The 12,065-nt window shown below is 46.7% G+C and overlaps 1 protein-coding gene across 6 annotated transcripts in view; it reads left to right on the forward strand.

The window, feature by feature from the left end:
- Positions 1 to 8,279: 8,279 nt before the first annotated feature.
- SFMBT2 (Scm like with four mbt domains 2) overlaps positions 8,280 to 12,065 on the forward strand; it is a 300,595-nt gene continuing 296,809 nt past the window's right edge. For 2 of the 6 annotated variants that reach the window (XM_040413313.1, XM_040413323.1), the window contains exon 1: positions 11,489 to 11,589. The gene's annotated coding sequence lies outside the window, so the exon portion shown is untranslated. Of the gene's footprint in view, positions 8,367 to 11,488; positions 11,768 to 12,065 lie in introns of those variants that run through there. The other 4 variants (XM_040413315.1, XM_040413318.1, XM_040413314.1 and 1 more) reach the window with 4 other exon arrangements.

Here is a 12,065-nt window from a genome sequence, read left to right on the forward strand (position 1 = left end):
CAAACACTATTGCAATAACTAATTGCAACTGGTGTGATATACCTGTTGCCCCCCCAAAAAAAACTGATAGAGGGGTGTGATTTACCTATAATATACCTACTAATATAGAAAGTATATTATAGCGCATTTGTATTGTGCATCAGTTGTGTGCGGTTCTGCTGAGATACCGCAGCTAGATAGAGGGACAAATGCTATTCAAATAACTAATTGCAACTGGTGTGATATACCTGTTGCCCCCCAAAAAACTGATTAAAGGGTGTGTTATACCTGCTTCCACAAAATACTGATTGAGTGGGTGTGATACACTGGCTTCCACCAAATAAAGATTGAGGCCCCCTATTGATTAAGGGGTTTGATATACCAGCTTCCAGGAAATACTCATTATTGGGTTCTACACTGCTCAAAAAAATAAAGGGAACACAAAAATAACACATCCTAGATCTGAGTTAATTAAATATTCTTCTGAAATACTTTGTTCTTTACATAGTTGAATGTGCTGACAACAAAATCACAAAAAAATAAAAAAATGGAAATCAAATTTTTCAGCCCATGGAGGTCTGGATTTGGAGTCACACTCAAAATTAAAGTGGAAAAACACACTACAGGCTGATCCAACTTTGATGTAATGTCCTTAAAACAAGTCAAAATGAGGCTCAGTAGTGTGTGTGGCCTCCACGTGCCTGTATGACCTCCCTACAACGCCTGTGCATGCTCCTGATGAGGTGGTGGACGGTCTCCTGAGGGATCTCCTCCCAGACCTCGGCTAAAGCATCTGCCAACTCCTGGACAGTCTGTTGGTGGATAGAGCGAGACATGATGTCCCAGATGTGCTCAATTGGATTCAGGTCTGGGGAACGGGCGGGCCAGTCCATAGCATCAATGCCTTCGTCTTGCAGGAACTGCTGACACACTCCAGCCACATGAGGTCTAGCATTGTCTTGCATTAGGAGGAACCCAGGGCCAACCGCACCAGCATATGGTCTCACAAGGGGTCTGAGGATCTCATCTCGGTACCTAATGGCAGTCAGGCTACCTCTGGCGAGCACATGGAGGGCTGTGCGGCCCTCCAAAGAAATGCCACCCCACACCATTACTGACCCAATGCCAAACCGGTCATGCTGGAGGATGTTGCAGGCAGCAGAACGTTCTCCACGGCGTCTCCAGACTCTGTCACGTCTGTCACATGTGCTCAGTGTGAACCTGCTTTCATCTGTGAAGAGCACAGGGCGCCAGTGGCGAATTTTCCAATCTTGGTGTTCTCTGGCAAATGCCAAGCGTCCTGCACGGTGTTGGGCTGTAAGCACAACCCCCACCTGTGGACGTCGGGCCCTCATATCACCCTCATGGAGTCTGTTTCTGACCGTTTGAGCAGACACATGCACATTTGTGGCCTGCTGGAGGTCATTTTGCAGGGCTCTGGCAGTGCTCCTCCTGTTCCTCCTTGCAAAAAGGCGGAGGTAGCAGTCCTGCTGCTGGGTTGTTGCCCTCTTACGGCCTCCTCCACGTCTCCTGATGTACTGGCCTGTCTCCTGGTAGCGCCTCCATGCTCTGGACACTACGCTGACAGACACAGCTCGCATTGATGTGCCATCCTGGATAAGCTGCACTACCTGAGCCACTTGTGTGGGTTGTAGACTCCGTCTCATGCTACCACTAGAGTGAAAGCACCGCCAGCATTCAAAAGTGACCAAAACATCAGCCAGGAAGCATAGGAACTGAGAAGTGGTCTGTGGTCACCACCTGCAGAACCACTCCTTTATTGGGGGTGTCTTGCTAATTGCCTATAATTTCCACCTGTTGTCTATCCCATTTGCACAACAGCATGTGACATTGATTGTCACAATTGATTGCTTCCTAAGTGGACAGTTTGATTTCACAGAAGTGTGATTGACTTGGAGTTACATTGTGTTGTTTAAGTGTTCCCTTTATTTTTTTGAGCAGTGTATATACCTGTTTCCACAAAATACTGATAGAGGTGATTAATATACCAGTTTCCACCAAATATTGATTGAGGCCTGCGATACACCTGCTTCCACAAATACTGCTCTTCTAAAGGGACTTTGTCACAGGGTCATTTCGAAAAATGACAGGCAGAGGAAGAGGCAGGCCATTCCGCAGGGGTGGTAGGGGTCAGGCAGGTGCATGAGGCCGGAGCCTAAGTGGGAAGTTGGAGAAGGTGCGTGCGATTACGTCAAAAGTCGCACCAGAGTTGGTTGAATGGCTCACTCAGCCTTCCGCTTCTATACCCTCCTCATCCTCTGTATCACCACCCTCCTCACTCTCTGCTATGTGCACCCCCAAAGACACCACCACCACCACCATAGCCCATCCACTAGAGTCAGAGAAATTATTTTCCCATACATTCCCAGACCTTACCGATGTGCAGCCATTCTTTGCATTGGATGAGGAAGAGGAGGTAGCAACGGCCGTCACCTAGCGGTCTGACGAGAGTACCCAGATCAGCCCAAGGAGGGTGGTCCCCGCTGTTGCTGCCTACACCGAGATCTCCAATGTCAGCGTTGGTGAAGGTGACAATAATGACGTGTCGATGGATGTCACGTGGGTGCCCACAAGAGAGGAAGAGGAGGGGAGTTCAGAGGGAGAGACGTAGCAGCACATAGGGAGGAGAAGGAGGAGAAACAGGCAGTACTTGCAGTGCACAGGAGGCAAAAAGCAGACTGCAAATGTATCTGGAGCGAGCCATCCACCATGCACGGTCACATCTGGCGCTCCCAGGGCGCTGGCACATGGCTTTTTTTTAAAGTGTCAGCTGCTGATAATAGTGTTGCTATCTGCAGCCTGTGCTGTCAACGCGGTAAGCCTAACACTCACCTAAGGCCGACCGCCTTAAGAAGGCTCCCATCAACGAGCCCAGTGGGAGCAACACCATCAGAACCTACAAAGCCACACTCCCAGCGCTCCATGTCCTGCCTCTTCTACTTCTCCTCCCATTTGTCCTCCACTCCACCTTCCACCGTGCTGTTGTCGCGTTCATCTGGCAAAAGGCAGGCTTCGGTGGCCCAAATGTTCGAACATAAAAAGTTGATGACGCCGGATAACCCTCTTGCCCAACGGCTAACCGCTGGCTTGTCGGAACTGCTAGCCCGCCAACTACTGCCATGTAAACTGGTGGACTCGGAGGCCTTTAGAAAATTTGTGGCCATTGGCATACCGCAATGGAAGGTCCCCGGAAGGAAATATTTCTCCCAGAGTTATATGGCCATGTTCAGCAGCAAGAGAATGTATCTCTGGCACACAGTGTCGGTGCCAAGACACATTTGACCACAGACCACAGACATGTGGTCTAGAAAACACGGGCAGGGAAGGTACATAACTTTTACTGCCCACTGGGAGAACCTTCTGACGGCTGTCAAGCATGCAACATGTGGCACCCGTGTGGATTTGGTGTTACCGCCACGGATTGCGTGCAGGCCTGCCTCTTCTTCTCCTCCTCCTCCATCCTTTGTCTCCTCCTCGGCTGACTCCTCCATTTCCGCAGCTACCGTCTCTTCTGCTGCTCCCCCCAAGCTCCCTAGAACCTATTCGACGTCCCAGGTGAGACATTGCCATACTGTGCTGCGACTGTTGTGCCTGGAAGCCAAGAGTCACACCGGTCCTGCACTGCTTTCAGCTCTGCGGTCACAGGTCGATCAGTGGCTAATCCCGCTCAATTTGACAGTTGGTAAAGTGGTGTGCAACAACAGTGTCAATCTGCTGAGCGCGCTGAAACAGGGCAAAATGACACCCGTGCCGTGCATGGCACACTTCCCGAACTTAGTCGTCCAGCGATTCGTTGCCAAATACCCCGGGGTCCAGGACGACTTGCGGCAGGCCAGGAAAATCTCTGGTCATTTTAGAAGATCTTACACGGCCATGGCTCGCCTTGCTGACGTTTAGCGGTGACACCACTTGCCCGTCAGACGTCTGATTTGTGACTGCCCGACGTGATGGAACTCCACTTTGTATATGCTTGATAGGCTGCTCCAGCAGAAACTTTCTGTTAACGACTACCTGTACGAACTCTGCGGCAGTACAGGTTCTGGGGAGCTTGGTTTTTTCACCATGCCAGTGGCTGCTAATGTGTGATGCATGCAGACTTCTGTGGCCATTTGATGAGATCACCTAACTGGTCAGTCGCAGCCAGGGCGCCATCAGTGACATCATACCTTACGTCTTCTTTATGGAGCGTGCATTGCATCGTGTCATTGAACAAGCCTTCGAGGAGCAGGAAGATAAGGAAGTATCAATGCTGAATGAATTCCCAGGGGGGGTTACTCCATCTGAGACAAGTCAGCAGGAGTCTGAAGAGGAGTCAGAGGAGGATGGTGCCTGGGGGGAGGAAGAGGAGGAGCAAGAAAAGCAGGCTTTAAACTTTTCTGGCATCCCTGGTGTTGTCCGTGGATTAGGGGAGGAGACCGAGGACGACATTCTCCTGGGCGATGAGCAGGAGCCAGGCCGCTCCACCGCTTCCAATTTAGTGCAAATGGGGGCCTTCACGCTTCAGTGTTTGAAGAGGGACCCCCATATAAAAAGCATAAAGGGCAATGACCAGTAATGGGTGGCAATGTACTTAGACCCCCGGTACAAACACAAAATGGCGAACATGTTACCAGCATCACAGAGGGCTGCCAGAATGCAGCATTTCCAGGCCTTGCTGCGAGAGATGCTGCATTCTACTGTTGCGGGCGCTGGCAGAGGAATTTCCACCCACAGAGAAACAGTTGCGGGTACCAATCCTACAGCGCATGCAAGAGGAGGGCACTTTGAAGATGTGTTGGTCACTTCGGATATGAGATCATTCTTATAGCCAACCCATCGACAGCGGACCTCCGGATCCAGCCTCAGGGAACGCCTAGACCGACAGGTGTCGGACTACATCGGGCTAGCAGCCGATGTGGATGCTCTGAGAAGCGAGGAACCCCTTGACTACTGGGTGCGCAGGCTTGACCTGTGGCCAGAGGTGGCACAATTTGCCATGGAACTCTTGGTTTGCCCCTCGTCGAGTGTCCTGTCTGAAAGGACGTTTAGCGTAGCAGGGGGGATCGTGACCAATAAGCGCACGCGCCTAGCTCACGACAATGTGAACTACCTCACATTTCTAAAAATTAATGAGACATGGATCTCGGAGGAATTCAACACCTGTGACGACCATGTGTAATTGAATTTCCTCATGCCAGCCCACACATATCCGCCATCACCCACAACAAATAATGGTCCCTGTCTTATGTAAATACAGCGGCATAAAAGCCTTTTCTGTCCGGTGAATGCCTAATGTTTGGGACCTCGGAGGAATTCAACACCTGTGACGACCACGTGTTATCGAAATTCAACTATGATCATTTGTTTTTTTTTCAAGAGGGGGGATTTCGTTAGCCATGTTTTTAATCCAATTTTATATTTTTAGTTCTTTTAAACATATGTATTTGACATGTATTTGTGCTGGCCTGAAGTAAAAATGTTATCCAATGACCGTCTAATATACCTCCAGCCACATAATCACTTGATGTTTTCTGTGCGATGAATGCCTAATGTTTGGGGCCTGTAGTCCAATGGCCTGCTGTAAAATTGATATTCAATGACTGTCTAATATACCTCCAGCAACATAATCACTTGTTCTTTTCTGTACGGTGAATGAATAGTTTTTGTGGCCTGTAATCTAACTGGCCAACAGTAAAATTGTTATACGGTGACCGTCTAATGTACCTCCAGCCACATTATCAATTGTTCTTTTCTGTACGGTGAATGAATAATTTTTGGGGCCTGTACTCCACTGGGCTACAGTAAAATTGATATCCATTGACTGTCTAATATACCTCCAGTCACATAATCACTTGATGTTTGTTGTCCGGTGAATGCCTAATGTTTGGGGCCTGTACTCCAGTGGTCTAAAATAAATTATTTCTAGGCTCTAATTTTTGAGAGTTTCCCTTTAAGACGCATAAAAATGGTCCCTGATTAAAATACATATTTTTTGTGGGAATTTTTGCCATTGATCCCTCTCTAGTATGTCACTGTCCATTTGTGCACTTCTAGTAAGTATTTGGTGGTTAAAAATATCACCTGAAGGTTTTTCAGGTTCGCCTGCCATTAAAGTGAATGGGGCCCACCGCGAATCGTCCCGGACTATGTTCGTCCATCACTAGGAGCACTATTACTATGGGGGGCACTCATATTTCTTCAGGATAGTATTTGGGGGTATTGGGGGAGCACAGCGAGCAGCAGGATAACACTGTGGGGACTTCAGGTTGGGGGATGATGATAGAAATTTGAGGAACTTAAAGAGGACCTTTCATCGGTCCAAACATTGTAAGATAACTATCAGGCTGTGTAGAGCGGCGCCCCGGGATCTCACTGCACTTATTATTATTCCAGGGCGCCGCTCCGTTCTCCCGCTATGTACCCCGGTATTTTCGCTGATTTGGTTATACTGGGAGGAGTCTGCCCTGTTTCTCCCTGGGCGTTCCTTCTCCCAGGCTGTAGCGCTGTCCAATCGCAGCACAGAGCTCACAGTCATGGAGAAAAAAACCTCTACACAGCCTGATAGTTATCTTACAATGTTTGGACCGATGAAAGGTCCTCTTTAAGATGTCTGTGTGTCACACTGCAGAGACGAATCGCAGCTGAAAGAAGTCTGGACCGAGTGGAGAAGATGATGACAGAGAAGATCTACATCGGAGGAGACGTCACCTGGGAGGCACTGGATGTGACAGCCACTGCCCTGCTGTCCATATTATTTCAGCATTAGAAACCTGAAAGTTCCTCAGCTGACATTTCCTGAGATCTATAGGCAGTCGGATTGGAAGGTGTACAACCACTAGATGGCGCTGTGTAATTGCAGGTGAATACAGCAGCCTTTTGAGGGTGCACCCTGTAAGTATATGGTCTAAGTGCCTCATTACATATAATTATGGCCCTCCATAAAAATAATCCAAGCATTAGTCACACTTAACAAACTCTCTAGACCTGTGTACACGTACACGTGTCTCATCCAGCACACTAGCACACGGATCTCCAGACCTCTGCATTAGTAAATATGGAATCCATGAATTCGCCATACAATTCTATAGAGCCTACAGGCTGGATCACTGGTCATTTCTATCTATCTATCTATCTATCTCTGTTATCTTCTATCTATCTGTATTATCGTCTATCTATCTAATATTTATCTATCTATCTCTATTATCTTCTATGTTTTTAATCCAATTTTATATTTTTAGTTCTTTTAAACATATGTATTTGTGCTTGCCTGAAGTAAAATTGTTATCCAATTATCTATCTATCTATCTATCTCCTATCTATCTATCTATCTATCTATCTATCTATCTATCTATTATATCTATCTATCTATCTATTATCTATCTATCTATCTATCTATCTATCTATTATCTATCTATCTATCTATCTATCTATCTATCTATATATTATCTATCTATCTATTATCTATCTATGTAATATCTATCTATCTATTATCTATCTATCTATCTATCTATCTATCTATCTATCTATCTAATATCTATCTATCTATTATCTATCTATCTATCTATCTATCTATCTATCTAATATCTATCTCCTATCTATCTATCTATCTATCTATCTATCTATCTATCTATCTATCTCATATTTGTCTATCTATCTATCTATCTATTATCTATCTATCTATCTATTATCTATCTATGTAATATCTATCTATCTATGTAATATCTATCTATCTATATCTATCTATCTATCTCTAATATGTATCTATCTATATATATTATCTATTATCTATCTCATATCTATCTATCTCATATCTATCTATCTATTATCTATCTATATATTATCTATCTATCTATATATTATCTATCTATCTATATATTATCTATCTATCTATATATTATCTATCTATCTATCTATCTATCTATCTATCTATCTATCTATCTATCTATCTATCTATCTCCTATCTATCTATCTGTATCCTATCTATTATCTATCTATCTATCTACTATCTATCTATCTATCTATCTATCTATCTATCTATCTATCTATCTATCTATCTATCTCTATTCTCTTCTACCTCTCTCTGGTATATGAGGTATATATATATATATGTAATAACCTGGCATATATCCTGTACACATGATGCTGTGCCCGTGGTGACTGGTCAGAGGAGTGCGGGTACAGGTGGGCACGGGATGGCACCGGGCGGGGTAGTGTGGGCAGCCATGGGTGGAGTAGAGGCGTCTCATAAACTATTTTTAATTGGCTAGTAAGACATTTTGCAACTGCAGCAAAGGTCAGTGCGGAGTTGTGTGCGCGGTATGTGAGGATGCCATGTTGGAATGAGTCTGCACTACACAGCTCGCCCGGGGACTGCCAGACTGGAGCGGGTAAGACGACGCCTGTGTCTGCTGGCATGTGCCCGCCACTGCCAGCTCCTGAACTTGTGTGAGGTGCCCCCAGGAGGCCGCGGACACACGTGCGGGCGGCCCGGGGCTGGCACGTCATGTGACTGAGGTGAAGAGTCCGCCGTGCAGCGCCCGTGCCACCCCCGGAGCAGTGCCCGCTGCGCCCTGCCGCCTCCCGCTCCTTCACTCCCCTCATGCAATATTGTGAGCCGGGAAAAAACCCACCCGGAGGAGGTAGGTGCCCGGTTTCACTTTCATTTGTTACACACCGAGGTCCATTAGCGAATGAAGCAGGAAGGATGAGACGTGTGAGGCTGGGGGCATTTTTTCCTCCAGAAGACTTGTGTGCAGTGCCCTGGCAGCTACAGGCACTGCTCACAGGACTGGCACTGCCACACGAAGGGGGGCACTTCATTATACCCTCCCTATTCTGATGGTCACGGTAGTAGTGTGAAGGTCACGTGACCCGCATGTAGCAGAGCCAAGTGTGTCATTCAGCGGCATCCAGCGCGCACCGACCACAGTGCAGTCCTGTGTGAACTGCGAAAACACGGCGACTGGGCCAGCTCTGCTACATGTGACAGCCTCAGCTCTGCTACGTGTGACAGCCTCAGCCCTGCTACCTGTGACAGCCTCAGCCCTGCTACCTGTGACAGCCTCAGCCCTGCTACCTGTGACAGCCTCAGCCCTGCTACATGTGACAGCCTCAGCCCTGCTACATGTGACAGCCTCAGCCCTGCTACCTGTGACAGCCTCAGCCCTGCTACATGTGACAGCCTCAGCCCTGCTACATGTGACAGCCTCAGCCCTGCTACCTGTGACAGCCTCAGCCCTGCTACATGTGACAGCCTCAGCCCTGCTACATGTGACAGCCTCAGCCCTGCTACCTGTGACAGCCTCAGCCCTGCTACATGTGACAGCCTCAGCCCTGCTACATGTGACAGCCTCAGCCCTGCTACCTGTGACAGCCTCAGCCCTGCTACATGTGACAGCCTCAGCCCTGCTACATGTGACAGCCTCAGCCCTGCTACCTGTGACAGCCTCAGCCCTGCTACCTGTGACAGCCTCAGCCCTGCTACATGTGACAGCCTCAGCCCTGCTACCTGTGACAGCCTCAGCCCTGCTACATGTGACAGCCTCAGCCCTGCTACCTGTGACAGCCTCAGCTCTGCTACATGTGACAGCCTCAGCCCTGCTACATGTGACAGCCTCAGCCCTGCTATGCCTCTGTTTATGTACATATAATGGTGTGTTTGTGCGGGGTTTCTAGGTCACCGCCTGGCTGTGGAAGGGTTAAAATCTAATCTTGTTAGAAGTAATCCGGGGATTTTCAAGGATGCTGATCTAGTTAAAGAATGAAGGTTTAACTCTTCAGCCCCCGATGCAGAATAAGCACCATTGATCAGTCAGTTGACTGCTGCTGCTTGTAGTTCTCCAGCGGAGGAGGGGGATCTGATGGGACCTGGCATGGCAGTGGGCACTGTGAGGGAGGGTTGGCCCTGATAATGAGTCCCTAGGCTGCCCCACATAACAATGCTGGCATTAACCCTGTAGTGCCGGGGCTGGCAGAGGGCTCATGTGTGGAGTTGCTGCCAAGCACAGTTCCTGTAGTTTGGCACAGTGGTTGTACAGTGTAAGTAATCGTGCGTGGTGCCCGGCTGGTGGTGGCATTGTGTGCTTAGGGTAATGGACGGATGATATATATATATATATATATACACATATAGGGTACTGTCTACATGGAGGGATGACGTCTATATGTATATATATATAGGGAGCTGTGTATGATGCTGTGTGAGTGGCAGAGATTTCTGAGGGGGTATAAATGTCACCCGGTGACTTGTACCAGTATTTGCCATCTTGTCCCCTGCTGCCTGTGGGGTAAATGTGAAAGTTTATGGTATTATAATAAAACCTGAAAATAGAATAGAACATGTTTCTAAAGTAGCATCACTTCTTTATATTGTGTTCTTATTACTTTTAGGTGAAGTCCATTCAGAAGGATATCAGTTCTCATTCACTCCGACAGTCCGGGGCTTAGTTCTCTATCCTTTAGTCAGTCCAGCTAGTTGGGGACTACAACTCCCAGCCTGCCCAAAGAACAATGGCACTGTCTGCAGAAGCTGTACTAATACCAGGGATAGAGGTAGGTTTAGATAGAGAGGTATATGGGTGATAGATAATAGATAGAAGATAGATAGATAGATAGATAGATAGATAGATAGATAGATAGATAGATAGATAGATAGGAGATATAACAGATAGATATGATAGATAATAGATATAATGGATAGATTGATAGATGATAGATAATAGATAGATAATAGATATAATAGATAGATATAGATAAATAGATAGATAATAGATAATAGATAGATAATAGATAGATAATAGATATAATAGATAGATAATAGATAGATAATAGATATAATAGATATATAATAGATAGATAATAGATAGATGATAATAATAGATATATAATAGATAATAGATAGATAATAGATAGATGATAATAATAGATATATAATAGATAATAGATAGATAGATAATAGATATAAGATAGATAGATAGATAATAGATAGATAATAGATAGATAGATGATAATAATAGATATATAATAGATAATAGATAGATAGATAGATAATAGATATAAGATAGATAGATAGATAATAGATAGATAGATAGATAATAGATAGATAGATGGTAGATAGATAATAGATAGATAATAGACAGATAATAGACAGATCAATAGATAATAGATTAGATTACATCTAGAAAGAGAGGTGGGCATGTGTATGTGGTGGGTACCTGGCCGCGGACTGGCAGTGAAGATGATAGGGGTAGTAGTAGTGTGGGAAAGTCATTCTGGCAGGTGTGCAGTCAGCCTGGGTGCTGCAGTTGTAGTGCCTGGCATAGCAGGGCTGGCAGCAGTGTCTCTCGGCCAGCAATGGCATCTCTGCCGCCGACAGGCCCGGTGAAGTAGGTCAGGGATGCGCTGGTGCCCCGCACACCTGCCCCCTCCCCTGCACAGAAGGGGCGTGGCCTCCCCGTTGACGTGTGGAGGGCCCATAGGGGAGAGAGGGAGTGAGAGGGAGGAGTGGGAGAGGCAGAGAGCGCTCACTCCGCAGCCTGGATCTATCACACGAGAGCTCTCCTGCTCTGGATTATTGCTGGCTTCTTCTGGAATATTTGGGATTACCCCGAGGTGATTACTGCTTTCTGATCACTGCTGGTGAGGGTTCTGGAAGGATGGGGCACTGATTGCCAGCACTGGAGAATAAGTGGAGATGGTTCCCTGGAGACCTGCTGTTGTGTAGCTCCTGCACTTGTGGGTGGCAGGAGGAGTTGGCAGCTCTGCCCTGGCTGGTCACATGTCCTATGCCCAGGTACAGTCATCTCTGGCTCTCAGCCTTAGTTTGGGAACTTTAGCTGGAAGGATTGCTGATGGTTGTGGTGGAGATCCATCGTCAGGTACTGGGGTGCCTAGATCCATTGCTGTAGATATGTCCTGCTGGGACACTTCTTATTGTGTCCTGGAATCCAGTCCTAACCATATTCTCCATCTACAGTAAATGTATGTATAGATGGGAGGGGGGCTCTGCCTGGAGTAAAGAGGGACCGCTTCACAGTGCTATGGACAATGACATTTCTGATAGGTTACACTATGTCTCATGATAATCT

This window comes from Bufo bufo, chromosome 1 (assembly GCF_905171765.1).
Source record: "Bufo bufo chromosome 1, aBufBuf1.1, whole genome shotgun sequence".
NCBI classification, from domain to species: Eukaryota; Metazoa; Chordata; class Amphibia; order Anura; family Bufonidae; genus Bufo; species Bufo bufo.